Source organism: Falco peregrinus, chromosome 8 (assembly GCF_023634155.1).
Source record: "Falco peregrinus isolate bFalPer1 chromosome 8, bFalPer1.pri, whole genome shotgun sequence".
NCBI classification, from domain to species: domain Eukaryota; kingdom Metazoa; phylum Chordata; class Aves; order Falconiformes; family Falconidae; genus Falco; species Falco peregrinus.
Window position 1 is genome coordinate 8,716,315 of NC_073728.1, and position 18,855 is coordinate 8,735,169.

Consider the following 18,855-nt stretch of genomic DNA (forward strand, 5'->3'; position numbering starts at 1 on the left):
AATAAAAAGCATCTAAGTCATATTGTTTTTTGAGGCATACGATGGTTATGCCCATTGCATAATTTCTTTTGGAGCATTGGATTGGTGGGGTGTTCTTCGGAGTAAGCGAGCTTGAGTACTTGTTGCTTTTTCTTTGCAGGGGTTGGAAAATCATGTAAATCCAGCTTGTAATTCGCTGTGTTAATATGAAAGTGGTTCTTCATGCTGGTGCGGCTTGCATCAGAAATTTGTCTGCTTCCTTTCAGTGCTTGATTCTCATCCATCTGCAGGTCAAGGGGGTCTGAAAAGCAGTAAGTATCTTCTCTTTTGTTCTTATTTAATACTTAAACTGAGTCTCTGCATTCAGAACCTCACTTTTTTTTTTTTCCCCATTAATGCGAGCATTTGTATATCGCTTTTTTTGTCAAACTTTTTTTTTTTTTTTCAGCCAAGAGTTTTACCCACAGAGCCCCAGCAGTACTGTCTCTTTAAGTGCATGTGGTTTTAAGGACTGGTTTGGCCATAACCCCTAAGCAATATACTTTTTCCTGTAGACTTCAAGATACCATTCCCAAATCTCCAAGAGAAAGAGAGTAATGCTTGTGATTCAATAAGTAAAGTCAGGAATTGGAATCAGAATAGAAAATTGCTTTAGTTCTTTTGTTCTGTAATACATCACTCAAAAATAGCTTCTAAAATTAATAGCTGAGAAACCTATTGCATATGTTTGCCACAAAAAAGTAGGCAACTTTCGGAAGCAATTTGAATGAGAGCCACAAGATTGCTTGATACGATGTGGATGTTAATTATTAATCTGAATTTATTGCCCTCTGTTAGCACCTCGGTGTCACAGTGCAAAGGATGGTCTTTATTGTACTGGAAACTGTATTAAAGATGAAGTAATGCCCCCTTCTCACTTCCCCTGGGTCTTCTCCACCACCACCACCCTCCACCACCCCCAAAGAAAAGAAAAAAGTAGGAGGAAAGCAAACATCTTCCTTTTAAAACTGAGAAATTAAGCCACAAAAAAAGTGCTGTGTGTGAGAGCATACAGGGAGTGTGTGCATGAGCCAAGGAGCTTTTTATTTTCATCAGTTTGTAGCGAACTTGGAAAAAAATAATGAATTGCATTGCTGGGAAAATTCATGCAGTAAAATTAAGTATGAAATAAGCAGAGTTGATATTTTTTTCCATGGGAAAGGAGCCTGCTTTGTAGCTGAGAAGGGAGTAGCATACGACCAAGAATAAGCAATTGGTTTAGCCTAAGAAAATAGACATAAACACAAACTGGGGGGTGTGAGATGTTCTGGTTTGCTGCGGGTTTCCAGTTGAATTGCTTGAGCTTTCGAATAATTTGAAGTGAGAGGATGCGGGTTTACCTGGGCTGTTCAGCCAGTGCTGTCCTCAGAGGACTTCCCTGTGATCTATTTTCTGCTGTGGCTGCATCTACGCTTTGAGTTAGTCACAGCCACTCTCTGTCCCCATCTCTAGCTGCTGCCTTTTCTTTCCTTTATCTCCCTTCTTGTCTCTTCCCCTGGAGCACTGCAGCCTGAATTGCAACTGAGATCCAGCAAACCACTGGTGGCCATTCAACACCGTGAAGTATCTCAGCCTTTCCAGCCTGGGATCATGCATGTTTGATAAGCCGTACAGGCACCAAAACATCTGAGGTCTGTAGGTACCACCAGAGATTAAAGGGATTTGTAGCTGTTATTCCATACATCATATATTTTTTGTGTAGCATTGATAGCAACTTCTTCATCTAGATCATGTTGTGTTAAAAAATAAAGCTGTTATTTAATTTATCCAGCAGGAATAGGTGATGGGTTTTATACAGCGTGTTCCTTCTGGCATCTGTAATTCCCTAGGCTCTTGCAAACACAAGCTTAAAAGTTCTGCTGCCTTGGAAACTAGGTGCCATCATTTTTCAAAAAAGTCTTTTATTACGAGCTTAAGAGGCGACTAGTGAGCTTACAAGGGGATAACATATAAAACTGGAGGGCCTTGTTCCTCTAAACACAGGTCCCTGGCAAAGAGCTTAGTGCACCTGTCTCTTATTGAGTAGGAGCTTAAGTAAAGCAAGGAACATAATAGGAAAAATGTTCTGCCTTTGCAACTCATATTTCAAAGCACTTACAAAGGTCTGGGTCGTCCCTGGAGGCGCAGGATGGAAGATGTAGTGAGCTGGGGTTTTTTTGGTGTGTTGCTAGCCCAAGGAGCATGCAAAGGGAAAGGCTGTGGGTCAGGGTTTTCTCCATCACGTGAGGTGGGTGAACTGAGACTTTGGGCAACCGCTTGGGAGTCAAGGATCCTGCTGCTTGCTTGGCTATGGAGACAGGCATGATATATCTGTGCTGCACCTCCCTGAGGTGTAGGACATGATGTGCTCTCTGAGGTGTCTCTTGCTGACATGAGGGATCGTTGAAGGGGCCAGTTTGCATTCTGCCAACGAGCTTGATGACGCTGGGGTTGTGAAGAAGGGCCAGGAGAGTGGGTTTTTCTGGATGTCTCACACTGAAAAACCACCTGGTTCCATAGCCATACCCCAGAGCGCCAGTGTTCCTCTCATCCTGGAGGGCTCGGTGGAGGAGCTTTCCTGCAAGGGACAGTGGCTGTGACAGCACTTAGAGCTGGACAACTGTTCCCAAACAGGGACATGGTTGCAATTGAGTTGCACCACAGACCTATGAGTCCAGGAAAGCGAGACACAGGACCTCTGCTGGGCAAGCCTGGGGAGATGTTGCACAGGGCTTCCTTGCCAATGGGTGTTCGGTTTTCCTCGGATTAAAACATGTGAAAGAGCTCTGGGTGGCTCTTCGTGGCAAGCCCGGGGACTTAGGTTTGCCTTGTGGCTCCAGTGCTGGCTTCCAGCTCACGCTGACCCCCAGGAGGGATGGCTGCACCAGCTGGGCTGTGCTGACCAGTCTGTTTAGCCTTGTGGTCCGTCGCTGAGCTATTTTGCCAGTTAATGTTAACTACCGGATCTATGGGAGGTTTGCTGCCTACTTCAAGGCTAAGTGAAGGGGATTTGTCGGCAGTCGGGTCTGTTAGACTTTGATATAGCACCAGCACGTTCATCAAGCCCAAGCGTGGTACATGGAGGAGGAGGAGCAGAGCAGAATTAGAAGGTATAAAGTTCAAATCTAATTTGAAGAATTTTCCCTCTATCACTTAAATGTGGGAAATGTTCCTGTGGTTTCAGGTATAAAATGTCATACTTCATAAGGAGCGTGCGTTTTAAATCTCAGCCAGATATTAAATGCCATGCCACACTCCACTTCTCTTTGTTAAAAAGTAAAACCCCAAATCATCTCTCCTGAAATAATGTTGTTCAATAAATCTAGAGCTTTCAAAAGAAGCTGGTTCAAATAGCGTCAGCTCTCTATCATTAGAAAACATCAGGGAGTATATTGATTTTATTCTGTATTGACAATTGTTCGTCGGCATTCAGCTATTTAATTATCTAGGATGCTGTTCTTGAAGATGCCTACCAGCATAAATTAGCAGTCAATACAGATTGATAATTAACATAGACCAGATGTTATTTTTTTTGGTGATAAAGAAACAGAAAGGGATCAGATTCTGGCAATTATCCAAGTAATTTGTTAGCAGAGGTTTTAGAAAACTGGTTGGCTTGAAGACTGGGCTTCAGCTAGCAAGTTTTTAATAAATTAACAGAAACACTGTGTCAAGCTTTAGTCACTTAGGGGTGCAAAGGTCACTTCTATTTTGTGCTGCAAAACAAATATTGGAAAGAAGTAGCATTTCTTTTGGTTGTGTAATGTGAAGATGTATGCAGTCTCCTGTGTGAAACGGCACTGCTGGACACACCCGTTTCAGTTCTTTTAGGATATACAGATCCTCTAGCCATGTTGTCACTTTATAGGCTCCCCAGTCAGCAATTTGAAATGCTGTATATGCTTCTCTCATAATTATGATGGAAAAATGACAAAAAGTTTAACTGTTAATATTGGCTGTGGGTGCACATCAATCCCGGAAAGCTTAAAAAATCCTCATGTTTTCAAGCAAACGAGCAAACACCGCACAACGTAAGCTGCTATCTGCTTCTTCCAGTTGCAGTGGGATTTGAACTGACCTGGACCCCCATGTCTCATGCTGTGGTAAACAGGCAGGAGGTCTGTGGGACCAACCTGTGGGGAGGCCCTGGGACGGTAAGAACTTGGAACAGCAACGTGCCGCTTGCTTTCCATAGCAGGAGGGGCATGAAGATACTGGTCTCCGATGTGGTCAGTTTATATGTGCACTGTTTGGTCTTCCTGTTTGTGGAAAAAAGTAGCTGTGAAGCATTGTCATCAATTTATGGGGCAGCAGTCCTGGCTTCAGCTGTCCTACTCAATGTGTAAGACATAGAGGCTTTTGGAAAGTCCTTTGCAGTACAGCTGGAAAGCTGCTGTTTCAGAGGATGCCCAGGGTAGAGAAGACCATGAGTAAGGGGCAGGGGAGACAGTTTAACCCTTCAGGCGTCAAGCATGGATCAGGAAAATCCCCTTCTAGACCCACTGTCTGATTAAAGGGAAGCGTTTGAGCTCTGGGACTTGATATCTTTAAAGCCAGCAACGGGGAGTGACTTGGGTCTAACGGAGAAGGGGATGTTAGCAATCTGTTTTAGCAGTCCCTTGCCCAGAAGAGGAGGAATTCATCTGCTATTTGTGCACGTAGGCTGTTGTTTCATTGTGTTTTGTTTTGTTTTCCCTCCCACTCTCCAGTGAAGCACCTGTTGAGTTAATCTGCTTTCGTTCAACTCAAAAGCAAGAAAGTCAAACTCCTTGAGAGGCTGAGAAGCTCAGCGCTCACTTCCCCAGGTTTCTGGGGCAGGGGGGAGGCTGTAGCTGGCATGTTTTGAAGGCTTCCAGAAGCAAAACTATTAAAGCAGGGGAGGGAGGATATGAAGGGAGGGAATACTTAATTTTCCTGGATATAAGGATGACCCAAGCCTTGAAAAACATTAGTCTGGAAGGGGGAGATAACTTGGAGCTTCCCAAGACGTTCTTGAGGATGGTGAGTAATGTTCTAAACACTCCGTTTTTGTGCATCTTCAGTGAAAACTAATTTGGTTTAAGCAAACAAGCAAAGTCTCTTACTAAATTGGATGCATCCTGCTTCATTTGTGCTGAAAAGTTAAAAGGAAGTAGAACAAAACATCAGCAGAAAGTAACCCCAGAATACAGTGATTTTGTGGGGAGCCAGAAGCCATCAGCAGCTGAAATTTGGTGGCAACTTTTGGTTCTGCAGATGTGCTTTTGATGCATTGTGCAGGGAAAGAGGTTCCTCTAGAGGATGTCTTGGGAGGGGACCCTCTGTGTCCTCTCTGAGCTCTGGAAGAGCCTGTCTTATCCTGTTGGCCATCAGGATCCAGCCTTAAGTGCTGAAGGCTAAGGCAGATGAGCAGTTTCCATGATCCCTCCCCCATAATTGCTCATCCTTGTGTTTAGGCTCTAGGAACATTACGTCCAGTATGTGGTGACTCAGTTTCCATCTGGAGTGTCCCAGAATGAGTTAGGTTTAATTGACAGGGTTGCATCAATGAAGCAACAACTTATGCACAACTAATTAATTTAGTGACAGCAAGAGCTCAGGGGTTAATCGTGGCCCACCTAGAGCTGAAGGAACAATACAAGCCAAGCGCCTGGTTGTCCATGCCTTCCACATTGCACGTGCGTCACTTCTGCGTGGAAGTGAGTGTGAAACTTCTTTTTTTTTTTTCTCTCCTCCTGGTTCAGCTTCTCGTGCTATAAATAGACCGGTGAAGTGTGAGAGAAAAATGAATAACAAGAGGCTGTAGTTTTTTAGGTGCCTGTGGCAGGATGTTTTCTTGATTATCCTGTTTCTTGTAAACACGGAGATGGCTTTTGTAGCCCAGATGTAGAGGCAGCCTGGGTTCATTGTTCGAACACCTGCTGCCCTTTCAAATGGACCTAATGCAGCCCATTGATAAAATTCAGACTCAGTAAACCTGCAGCACCAGGCTGAGCTCCTGTAGATAGCTCAGAAAAAAAAAAAAAAATCCTTGAGGATCTGACATCCGCCCTGGGTTTTTTTGGTTTTTTTTTTTCTCCTCTATTATATTTGATTGGGAGGGGAAGGGAAGCTTAGGATTATTTTTTTCCCCTGCTCTTGTTCTCACAATAGCAATAAAAACAATACTCCCTGGCTTCAAGGTGGTGAATGGTGAGAAATAACAACAGATCGCTTTGCAAACATGCAGCCAAATTTATGAATGAAACTGGTGGCTGCAATTTAATTTCCAGGCCTGCCTCTGCTTTTGGTATGGTGAAATGAAGTAAAAAGGCCAGAGGAGAAGTAGCTCAGAATTATTGTGGGGTTGTAGCTGGGAGTGAGCACAGGGAAAGATTTTGTCTGAGTTGGAGAGGGGTCGTGCGGGGGTTTTCTGCTTCCTGCATCAAGATTAAAGCGGGAAGCAGGTGAATTTGCTCAGTTAAACAGGTTTTGCAGAATTTCCTTTATCTGACACTAGTGTATGGTGGTGTAGCACCTTTGAGACTGCAGTCACAGCTCTTCCCAAGTTGGCTACGTGGGGTAAATGAAGTCAGGTAGACCCTTGCTGGAACAAAACTGCTTTACAAAGTGTACAATAATGCCACCGGCCCTTGGAAGAAAGGAGTAAGATTTAGACCAAAGGCACTGAGTACACTTGTTTCTGCAAGCACAGGCCAGTTTTGCGCTTTCTATGCACCTGAGTGTTTCTTTGGTTGGAACTTGAGGTCTAAACCCTGCTTTTTGGGGAAAGGAGACCCTCCCAGGCTCTGGAGCAAGACATCAGATTGTTGAGGTAGTCAGTCAGGGCAACGGGTGATTTAGCAGCCTCTTCTCAGGTAGGAGAATTGTTTTCCATGGTGTTGTTCAGAGCAGGAGATATTTTTTTTTGTGTGGAGGTCTCTTGCATACTTCCCTGCCCCTCATGCGTCCCCCACCTGTGCCGTTGGCTGCATGAGCAGAGGAGACGTGCTGCGATTTATTTACTGCTGCTTTGAGCAGGGGGTTGGACCAAGTGGCCTCCAAAGGTCCCTTCCAACCTAAACGACTGTATATTTATCTTGCTGAGAGAGTCAGATGCCAACAGCGAGTCCTTTACAAAGACACTTAATAGATCGAAGGCTTTCTCCCCCCGCCTCTGAAAATGAGATCTGGGACTATAAAGGAAGCAGTCCAGCCCCAACATAATCGTTTTGTCTGAGACAGGTGAAATCGGGTGGCCTGCGTATGCCGTGGCTTCAGCCTGCTTGCCCAGATGTGAACAGCCCCTTGGCAGCCCCAGATGTTGTGCAGAGCAGAGGGCAGGGTTTGAAGGACTCCTTGCTCCAAGCTGCCTACATGTCCTCCTGCACACCCCACGAGTGGGTGCCAGGGAGGGAAGCACCTAAGGATAAACATTCATGCAAACCGTCCTCTGCACCTGCCTTTAATTAAGCCACACGCACAAATTGCAGAGCAGGGTGCTGGCGTGTGTCGATGTCTGCCTGCGAGAGGAGCATGCGCTGTCTCTGGACTGCAGAGTGAGCAGCACGTGGTGTGTGTGCCGTTATCTGGCTGCAGGAGGGTGCCACCAAGTAGGCACCGTGGGCAGGAGAGCTGGCAGAAGCCAGCCTTTGCTGGAGCACAGGATGCACGGGGACACTCCAGGGCTGAAGGTGGGAGGAATTTGGCTCTTAAATCCGATTATATTTGCACACTGAAGTCTTTTGTACTCGCTTCAGAACATGTCTTGGTCAGTGCGAAGTCCTGCGTGTGCAGCCTTTCCTTTTTATCCAGTGTTTTCAACTTTCTGTTTAATGGCTGTGTTTAAGAGCAAGATAGCAAGGAATTGGAAAGTAGATAATGTCCTCAGCTTTCTTATGCATGTGCTTTCTGAGAAAGATGCCTGTTTGCTGATATCATCTCATATGGCTCAATGTCAGAGCTTTGCTACATTTACCAAAAAAGCTGAACTAGCCACGTGAAATGCTTACAGGAACTTTTCTAGCTTGCATAGGGAGGTGTCCTTGATGACCTTTCACAGTAATTACAGCAGTTAGGAGATGTTTGCCCCAGGCTAAACCTCTCTCTAGGTCTTCAGCATTGTGTTCGTAGTAGTTTTGGATTTTCCCTTCCACGTTATTCTGCAAAACAGCGTTGTGGCCATGAATACTTTCCTTTTCCCCCGACATCTATCAGTTGCTGTTGGGAGACAGTGAAAGCTGCTGATAATTTCACAAACAAACAATATGCTTTTGAGGAAGTGTTTATATTTTCTATTTATGTTTTGCTTTTAGACCCTGCCTTCTAGAAACTCTTTTTGCCTAAGAAAAACAAGACATAATCAGACTAGTATTTCTTTTAAAACGGGTCAAAGATGAAGGATGAACATGCGTGAGCGGCAAGTTTCCTTTCAAGCTATTCTGAGCAAAACTGAAGCCTTTTTGAAGTGGTTGACTGCAATTGTAGTTTGCCTTGCTTCCTGCTCATGCTTTCGGCAGTTCATTTCTTGGGCCCACCTCCTGGCATGTTGTGTGTGGTTACAAGCAGCGGGGGAAGTCGGAGGACCAACAAAATGTGAGGGGGCTTTAAAATCTTACTTCTGTATTTTTCTGTTTAGAATGCTCGTAATGAGACATTGCATTTTGTTCTGTCCTATCATCAAGGCACAAAAAATCCCCCAGCATCAGCACCGATGGAGGCAGGGAGGGGTGTGAAAGAATTGCAGATAGGAGATTTCATGCTGGATGAGTGTCCAGTTAGGGGTCCAGGCTGCGGGCAGTGTAAAAATAGCTTTGTTTAGTCTGCAGATGGTAGCTGGTGGTTGCTTTTAGCATGGGCCCTGGGCGCTGAGCTGGGAAGCAGGGTGTCCTCCTTCTCAAACTGGTGTGATTTACAGTGTTGGGATATAGCTTTAGCACAGTTACAGGATCAATGGAGCCAAAGCAGAGGGAAACGTGTACTGGAGAACTTGTCTCAGTGCCAGAGGGTGAGATGCAGAGCTGCTCCTTCCCCTCACCCATGCTTGCAGGGACGTTTCTCTTGACGTCCTTCCTTCCTGCCAGGTCCTTCCTTCCTGCCACCCTCTGCGATACCTGGACCGTTTGCCACCCCATGGTTGTGTTGATGGAGCTGTCTGCAGGACATTGGGTGAGGATGAAGGAAAATTAAGATGGCTTTGAAGCCACTGGGGCACTGCTGGATGGTTAGAACGTAGTGAGTGATGAAGGCTGAAGACGTAGCTGCCCCACCAGCTGTTTGGCTGCATCTGTGAGAGCAGGAAGCACCTATGGAGCCCCTCCTGGCATAATTTCTTTAATAAATAAGATGTGTTGTCAGAGCAGGACTCTGCCAGCTCAGTGAAAAGCTGTGACTTGCAGCAAGGCTGTGGCTTTGTGTCACCACGGTCAGTCACCTCCTCCAGTGGTGCAGACTAATTCGTTGCCTTTGGGGCCATCAGTTTACACCAGCAAAGGAGCTGAATGCCTGAATTTTGCTTGGTGACTGTTTCAGAGCGAGATGCCATTGTCTCAGCTCAGTCAGTGTGCGTGTTAACCTATCTGTTAATTATGTTACTGTAATCTGGCACTAGGCTCTTGCAAAGGCCACCTCCTGCTGTTGAAGGTGGTGATGGACCATGCAAAACTCACTGGATGGTGAAGATCTATCAGCTCTCTGATGTCCTCATGTGTGTGTGTAGTCACGTTTGTGCTGGTGGTCTCATACTAGGCTCACATTGCCTTGCTGCATGGCTGCAGCTGGGAAATGTACCTTCTGACAAGGCTCCTTGTGCAGGTCCTCACCCTCCCACAGCAGAGTGCCTTGGTCCTTGGCTTGTGTAGCATGTGGACAGGCTGTGGACCATCTCATTCCTGCACTGCTGGGGAGGAGGCCCCATAACAAGAGAAGAGAATACCACAAATGGCAAATGTGTAAATCTTGGGTGCTGCATCACAGAGAAGGGAGACTGGGCTGAGGTGGTTGTGCCTCCCTCTTGATGTGTGAAATGCGGGTTTGTCTCAGTAGCATGGGTTTCTGGCTCTTTTGAGCTATAGCTCGGTTAGATGTGGTTCCTTCACTGAATCACCTGTCTTCTGAGCAAGGTCCTGGGTTTAGTTAGAGCCTTAGTTCAGCTTTGAACCATTTAAACGCACTGATAAAGAGCAGCCTTGATGCTAGTTTTCCCATTGGTTTGTGGTGTTGTGTGCTGTTTCCATGCGGATGGTACCTCCAGGCTCCACTGTTGGTGTGAGGGTCTCTCCCATCCCAGCATGAAAGGACCACTTGTGTCCTGAAAGCCTCACGCATTAAGCGAACAGGCTTTGGCTCCAAAGTCGCAGGTAAATGAAGAGCATACAGTCCCTAAGGGGTGCAGCTTGTATTGCTAAAAATGTCTGGAAAACTGGATAGCAGTCTTTCCCTTTTACTAGTGCCTGGCCTGAGGAGGAGCAGGATTTAAGCACGTACTTAAATTTCAGCGTGTGTTTGAGTGTTGTCCTGAATGGAGACCCTCTCGAGCTTTTGCTGAAGTGCTGTTCTGAACAGTGGCCAGCAAGCTATGAAAGTCGCCTCTTGGTTGTTTCTACCCCATGAGCATATATGCTCATTGTGTATGCTGGCTGTTTACCACAAGGAGAAAACCACTTTATTTAGTTGTAGCTGAGTAACTGAGAGCAGGCAGGTTAGGAGAGCTGCACATGAGCTGGGAGCGAGACGTCTGACCTTGTCTCTTGTCCGCCTGGTTTCTATGATCCTGATTCTGCTCTAAATTAATTCTTTTGTTTAGCTGCTGGGTTTTTTTTTTTTCTTCCTTTTTGTTTTCGCATGAATGCTTGTCTCTATATTTAGGTCTGCTGGGGCGGGATGTTATGAATAATTGTTGATTGATATTATTAAACACTAACACGCTTGGCTGTGTTGCACTAATGATGGGGCTTTGGGGATATGCAAATCAATTAATTGCAGTGATTGCTGTAATAGCTGTTTTGGAGGATGCTGTTGAAGAACTCTTGAGAGGGCGGACAAAGAGGGAGACATTTGGAAGCGGGAAGGAAAAAGGGTGCTTGAGAGCCACTGGAGGTGGCTCATTGAAGCTGTTGATTTGTAAAGTTGGGTTTGTTTTGCTCTCCAAAACCCACTCAAGCCAAATCCTCTCTTGCTTTGTTTCAGAGTTACCCCAGGGTGGCTACTCCTGGACTTTTCCCAGGTCCCTTTCTGCTGAGATGGACCTGAAGAATCTCACAAATGAGATAGAGCCTTTTCCAGGTAACCTTTTGGCTTAGAAATCTGGGAGACCTCTTTGGAAAACACCTGAGGAAAAAAAGGTATTTCCAATACCAGACCTCTGTATCACCTCGCACTGAACGGTTTTGGTTTGCCAGCTGATTCTCACTCATGAAAAAGCACTTTTTTCCCCTTCTGCAGCAACATTGTGGGGCCTCACAGTGGGCACAGAAGTGACGTGAGATGTCTCAGGAACCATTGTGGGGAGGTTGTGAAGGGAATGGGTTTTCGGCTATTGTGAGGATGGGCAGGAAAAAGGCTCTTCTGGCTTCTTCCCCATCCTATACGTGCTCTCCCTGCCTTTGTGTATGATTGTGTATTCTTTTGTCTGGGTTTCCATATGCAATGTGCTTTAGTCTCCACGCTCTGGGCTGAGTGTTCAATGTGGTGCACAGATGGTGCTCCCAGAAATCCCGTTATTTGCTAATGGGATTTCGTGCAAAGCGTTTCCACTGTTCTTTTCAAAAGTCTGCATGTTTGTGTAAACATACCCAGACCCTCATCTTGCTGAGACTCCCTCTCCTGTGCAGCGGAGAACATGGCTTTATTTTTTATTTATCTGGTTTTTTAATCCCCGAGAAGGATGTCAGGCCAACTTCTGTGGGATGTAGCAGTTGCAGGATCCAGGCAGTGCCGAGGTCGGTACCTTCGCGTTGCATGGTGAAAGAGGGTCAGTCCCTACCGGCTCTGCCAGATGTCACAGCCCTGCTAGGTGGCCTGGCCAGATAGGCTGGGGCACTCCGCTCTCATGTCCTTGCCTCCTTGCTGGTGGTCTTGTCCTTACGTTTTGCACTGAGGTATGGCTGAGATCTGCTTATCTATTTGGCAGCTTCCCCTCAGGTGCTGCAACATTTCTGTAATGAAATGTTCAGCTATTATGCAGCTGTTCCCCTCTGTGCCCTCCATTCTCCAAGTACTGCTCAAAATCACGATATATATAGCAAAAGCCTAGAATATGCTGCTTTTATTACTGGAGGCCTTTCAGAATAGGTTAGACGTGCGCCTGATGGGGATCATACAGCGCTGACTTTTCCATGTTGTGCAGAGCTGGACTAGGTGACCTCCCGAGGTCTTTTCCAACCCTTATTTTTCCGTTGCTTGGTGACGTTTTGCTGCTGGTGTTGAAATCTGTAAGTGGAGCTTTGTTTTGCGTCATGCTTACTGGAGGGAGGTCAGGGCTCAGCAGCCATCGTGACTAACAGACAGTTATAGGCCGTGTGTCAGGAAGTTCCCTGGTCGTCTGCGTGCTTGCGTGCTCCTCATCCTGCAAAATGCGCTTCTCCTAAATGCTTCTCAGGCTCTCCTGCGATGGGAAGGTGAGTCATATGAGGGCAGAGGTTCTCCTTTAGCTGGCCAAGGGCTCCAGGTGGTTCCTCTGGAGCTGACCTTAACTAGAAAAATCTTATCGCAACTGCGGTTCAGAGAGTACAGGCAGCCCAAGGCAGGCAACCTGCCAAGGGCTGTTCCCGTTGTGGTGCGGTGCCGCTGAGCTGGCTGGTTCAGGACTGGGGCTGGCGATGGCTTGCTGGCCAGGCAAAGGAGAACCAGCTGCGGGATACTGCTACATGCAGATAGAGGGTTGACACTTCCAGCCCTATTGTGCTTCTCTGAACATCCAAGACTGTATTGTCCTCTAGAGTGGGGTCCCAGCCTCAGAAAACCCTCACCTCCAGCTGAACGCCTGTGCCAGGGTCCTGGGGGAGGTGTGCAAGCAAAATAAGACTTGCGGTCACCTCCCCAGCACCAGCATCTGTCTCTGTTTTTTAATCTGGACATCACTGCACCTGTTAAGCATGGCCGGCTTGGTATCAGTCTATCTGTGGTCGGTTTGTGACCACTTTGACCAAAGTGTAGGAGCCACAGGGCATTCTGGAACACAGCCCTCTGTGTCTTGTACCCTCTTCCAGCAGCAGAGTATGGGAAATAACATTTTTTTAGAACCGCAAAAGACAGCAGAGAACCTGCACAGATGCTTGATTTTCAGCAGTGCCCCACTGTGATCTGATGCTCTCTGTGGGGCAAGATCGCTATGGGAAAACAGCTCTTCAGAGGTGTTGACTTTCTGTACCTATCGTGAAATACCTCCCTGGTGGCTTGCGTTTTTGTAGCCCCTCAGTGTTGCTGATTTTATCGCCCTTGTGATAAGGGTGATTAGATCTGATTTGTTTGAATTGCAGCCTGATGGCTTTCAGCTCTACAGACACAACACCGCGCAGTGCAGCGCTGGGTCCGCACCTTGGGGGAAGTGAGGAGGGGAGAGCCTTTCTCCTCTTCTGATAATAGTTAGCAGATGTGATACGGTTACCAGGTCAAGGATCTGAAAGCATCAAGCAGCGGGAAAAAAGCTGTGCTCGAATGGCTCTTTAAAGTTGTAAAGGGGAGGATGTGGCAGAGGCTGAATCATCCCGCGCTCAGCAGCAGGTCTGAGCGCTGCTCGGTGAGGTTTCACAAGCTCTGGCATAGTTAAGTAGTCCTGGTTTGGTGGTTTGGCCCCAGGAGCTATTTCTTTAGGTCTGCACTAAACCATTACCCATTTCTTCCTAAAAATCAAGTCTGCCCATGGCTTGTTTATGTTTTGGGAGCCGTGTGCAGTCACTTTGCTAATGTGCCTTGTTTTTCTGGAGGTGTGGTGCCCCCCCCCCCCTTTTTTTTCCTTTCCCTTTTTAGAGGCTCCTGGGCCACTACAAAGACTTTCCCCCTCTAACCAGGTTTTGTCCGAGGTTAGTGACCTGCTGTGAGCCAGACCATGATGCACACAATATTAAAACCTGGCTCTTCGATGTTATTGGGAGTGTTGTATTTTTTCCTAAAGCCCTTGCAGTAGCTTTCCAGGGTAGTTAAAAAAATCTGGGACAGGTCAGGCTGCAGGTTATTACTGTATCCTTGTGCCTTCATCCTTTGATCTAGTGGCTGAAAATCTGAAATAAGACACGATTCAGCTGTGGGTTTGGTGCCGTTTCAGGCTCTGGGAGGAGGCTGAGTTCTGCCTGTAGGTGCATCTTTTCTGCAGGGCCTGGCCAAGTGCATCCCTGGGTCTTGCCCTCCTCATTCCCCCAGTGCCCTCTGCCAGGTGATTTAGATCACAGTAGCAGATCCTTGTAGGATTGCTATTTAGCAAACAGACTGCTTTAACTTTGGCTAGTGGTCTCAGGGAAAGCAGTATGCTTTAAAAGCCGTGTTGCAGTCCTGATCTCTATACAGCCCTCGGAAAAAGAGCTTCTCAGGTTTTGGCCAAACGTGGTTGTCAGAAGGTAAGTGGTCACTCCTAGCATGAGGCTGGAGAGCTGCAGGAGTTTTAAAGAGAGAACTGAGTGTGCCTACAGCATCCCAACAAAGAACAAAATATTTAAAAGTGGAGGGAAGGGTCTTGAGGAGCTGCTGTGGGTAAGAGAGGGCTGAGCTTTACCTGAAGGTGGATGAGTTGCATCTTTGGGGGTTTCTGTGGAGGGGAGGTATGGGACTGCAAGGGAGGATGTGGCAGCTTCATCTTAGCATGGAGGTGTGTGTTGGGGAGGAACAGCTCAACCTAGGCTGTCTTTTCATTACTGCAGTGAGTGGCTCTTACATGCTCTAGTGGTAGCTTCATTGCAAAAATTTTGTTCCTTTCTCATTCCTCTCCTTCCCCCACCTACTCCTCTCACCTTCAACAAGGTGTCCTCCAAGTTAACTTTAGGACAAGAGAAGGAAATTCTGTGTGTTTAACTTAATGGCTGGTTTCAGTACATGCTGTGTGAATGCAAAACCAGGGGTTGCAAGTGCAGCCAAGAAAATACTGTGGGGACACAAGTGTGTGTATGCGTGGGAGAGGCTATAAAGAGCATATAGATATCCATTATATTACATTGTAGTTTGCTTTTCTCTTATGCTGGTGGATATTTTCTGCAAGTGTGGATGGCAAGCCCTTCTGTGTGATATTTGCCAATATTGAGAGCACTTGTGAACTTTTATGCCACTGCTATTTGCTGCCCAATGGACATGGGAAGAAAACTGCAACGCTTCCAGTGCGCTTGCTCTCTCCCACCTCCCCCTACATCTTCTTCCCCAGCTGATTTGACCAGGTCACTCCCTATCTTTGATTCTTTCCTCTTATTTAAAGACCTCCTGTGGCTGCATTGTCTGGAAAAGCTCTAGTAGAGGCTTCAGAGCCGTACTTCCACCTAACTAGAGAACACGCTCTCATTAACAGCCCTCGAGGAGGGTGAATATCACTGCTACCTTCAAAGGAGAGCCGGAGGTGCAGAGCAAACTCCTGGCCCTCAGACGGATGGAGCTCTGCTGAAGACATCAGCAAGATCAAAACGTCAGCTGGTGAGAACAGAAGTGATGCAGGTATTCCTCTATGATGCAGGAGCTGCGGTGGCTTTGTGGTTCGTGGAGACATGAGGTGAACTGGCTTTAACTAGCTTTGGTACCGATAAAAGTGCAGCAGCCACCTGGGCAAATGGCCCAACTACTTGCTTAGCCTCTCGGGAGGGTTTCGGCGCACGTTCTGAACTCTGCCGCCGCTGTCAGCAGTGACTGCTAGTTATCTCAAAGTCAGCTTAGGACTGCCTGCACCATCTGCAGCTGCACCATCTGCAGAAGAGATGTACCCTCAGTTGCTGTCGAGTGAAACTGCACTGAAGCTCGGGAGCCAAAACCCTCTTCCCAGCTGCTCTCTGAACACCTTTGCCAGGCGCTCAGTCTCCTTCCTCAAAGTTGCACCTTGATGGATGAGCTCCAGATGGTTGAGTGGGAACCTTGCCAGGCATGGAGGGCTATCAGCAGTGTCATGGATGACTGTAGGCTTCCTGCTGGGAAGAATGTAAAGTTCTGTTGGCTTCTTATTTTAGTTCCCTAAAAGAGCACTCTCATAACTACTTTTGGCTTTCATTTTAGCCTAATGAGTTCTTCTCCCTTTTCCAGAAAGTCTGAGGCGAGTGAGTCCTAAGCTATCCACAGCATCTATTTGTCTGGTTCCCCCTGCTCTGGAAGCATATCAGATGAGTGGGGTGGGGTGGAGGTAGGTTGGACTTCAGCCATCCTTTGGCTCCTGCCACGAGCACGTAGACTTTTATCTTTTCAATGTTACCATTAAGGAGGAGGAGAAAAAAAAAAAAAAAAAAAGGAAACAAACCACAAACAACTGGATTAAAATAATAATCAAAGCCTCATGAAGGCACACAAAACCCCAGTAAATGCTCTGTTCTTTGAAACCTGAATCTTATCTCCCCCTGTCAAGGTTAATTGTTGCTGGGTTCAAACCATGGACAAGCTTTCATTATGACGGAAGATCTGAGCCATGGCTGGGCCAGGTTCATCTGCCGGGTGGTTTGTAGCAGGGTTGATTTTGGTCCGGTCTGTTAAGGAGGGAGTTTCATCAGTAACTGTGCATTTCATTATATTTGTGGATTTAAATCTGACCGTTAATGTTTTTTGAATGTTTTCTCCCAGGGTTATAATCTGTGGAGCTATTTTAAAGGTGGTCAATTTTCTTTCCGTATTGTGTTGAAGGCTACAACACGGCAGCGTGGTCAGATCTGGAGAGCTTAGGAACAACAGATAGAAAGTTCCCTAACATAAAAGACCCCTTATAGTTTGTGTGATGGGGAACAGTCAGTCTGCTCTTGGAAAGAAGTCCTCCTTATTTCTCAGTCAATTAATCTAGTAGGAGCCAAAGAGTGCTTTTATTTAGGTTTTTTTTTTTCTTTTGGACCATTGCAGAGTTGCTGTTGCAGCCTAACCTGTGTGTTCAGAATCCCAGCTCTTCTAGTCATGTGTTTTGCTCCTGCAGCTCATGTGCTTTTGAAGGGGTGCTTGGAGAAGGGCTATTTAGTATTTTTTCATTGTTAATGCTCTTAACTACATCACAGTATTAAAAATGCATTAATGAAATGGGCTTAATGAGTATTGGAAATAGTTTTATACCCCCTTGAGCCAGGAAATATAAATATATGTATACTAAATGACAGTACCCTCCTGCCCCTCCCCAGAGTCACATTTTCAACTGGCAAAGTTAATTTGGGAGACAGTATTTCACATGCAAATAAGTTGGGATTATGGTTCTGCTTGGGTAAATCACAGAAACTATTCAATGCCTCATTTGACTCAACTTTAAAAGGGGGTTATTGGTGTTCTCATCACCTCTGTGCTGTCTCCTGAGATCCTCAAGCACAAAAGGAGGCTGAGGAGATATTAGAAGAAAAGAAAATGAACTTATTTTCTCGTTTTCAGCCATTTTTATGAGGTGGGTAAGAGAACTGATGGAATCTTTCCTGGTGTTTGTTAATGGGGAAAAGCTTGTTTTGGAAACAACAGGTGGTGTTTTTTCTTCTTCTTTTTTTTTTTTTGTTTGTTTGTTTGTTTGTTTGTTTAGGAATTTTCATGACTTTTATTAAACTTTGCAAGTCTTTAATTCCAGACAAAAGTCACTAATTCCTATCTGAACTCCTTTCCCAGAATTGCATAGTAACTTTGCAAAGCGTCTTCGAAAGCATTGAGTTTACAGAGCCAAACCTTTGGTGGTTTATGGGTTCGGCTAGTGCAAAGCAATGGAGCCACGGAGCTATGGGACGTGTAGCTGCCGATGCTGATGCCTCAAAGAAGCCTGTGTGGGGCAAAAGAGCCCAGGGTGATGCAGGACTGGGCAGGCAGGATTCTTCCTTTGCTACAGAGGTGTTGTTTTGACACGAGGAACCCTCAAACATGGCTAATGTGGCCAGTTGTGACTTGACACGGTTGCTCAGCAATACATCTCTGTCTTTTCCTCCAGCCCACTTCTTCCCTGGGGCCTGTTTTCATTTCTTTGCTAATTCAAGCATGTCTAATGTTAGCATGAGGAATTTTTGTAGGGTGCAAATAGGTCAGGGAGATCTGACTGAGACTGTATTTTACAGGTGACATTCATATATACAGGTGAGTGAGTAGGACAACCGAAAGGTCATGGAGATGGGACCTGTGAGAAATGTTGTATACGATGGGGAAGTCTGGGAAAGCAAAATGCATAAGAATAACTTGCAGCAGTGGGTGAAATGAGGTTAAATCACTTGCAAATGGGTGCAGTCCATGGGAATTTGTATTACTTTTTGCTGTCAGGGAACTAGAAGCGCCGGCTCCCTGTCTGCAGGCACCAGCCTTTGGCACCAGGCACCATCACCTGCTGTCCTTGACCAGGACAGAAGTGCTTGCGATAAGCAGGCATCCCTCACTGGCATGTGGAAAGAAGAGTGAACTTGCCTTGCAAATGCTTTTCTCAAAGACAACTTCAGTCGGTGCAATGGGGCTTAGCCTATTTGCTCTTGGTGTGAATTACAGAAACCAGACCTCTTGTTTTCATATGGACTATATCCACTAGCAACCAGCTGGTGCTGGTATGTGATATCAGCTGGGAACTTGGTCAGGAAGCTTTGATTTATTTGTTTTATTTTTTTATTTTTATTTTTAAAATTTCCACCACCTTCTCAGGCTTGCTCCCCACACCCTGCTTGGTCTGTCTGGTTCACCCACTTACATGTGCCCCAGCAGTATGCTGTGGGTAGGTGTGAGCTTGCTTGGCACGGGTACCTATGCAGTGCCAAGCTATAGGAACTTCCCTGATGTGTCTCACTTTGGGCAGTTTGA

The 18,855-nt window shown here is 46.2% G+C and overlaps 1 protein-coding gene across 2 annotated transcripts in view; it reads left to right on the plus strand.

The window, feature by feature from the left end:
• The first annotated feature begins 11,273 nt into the window (after positions 1-11,273).
• The window catches only part of ACKR3 (atypical chemokine receptor 3), a 34,931-nt gene continuing 27,349 nt past the window's right edge, over positions 11,274-18,855 (plus strand). The window contains exon 1 of one of the 2 annotated variants that reach the window (XM_055812795.1): positions 11,274-11,297. The gene's annotated coding sequence lies outside the window, so the exon portion shown is untranslated. Of the gene's footprint in view, positions 11,298-12,547; positions 12,573-18,855 lie in introns of those variants that run through there. The other variant, XM_055812796.1, reaches the window with a different exon arrangement.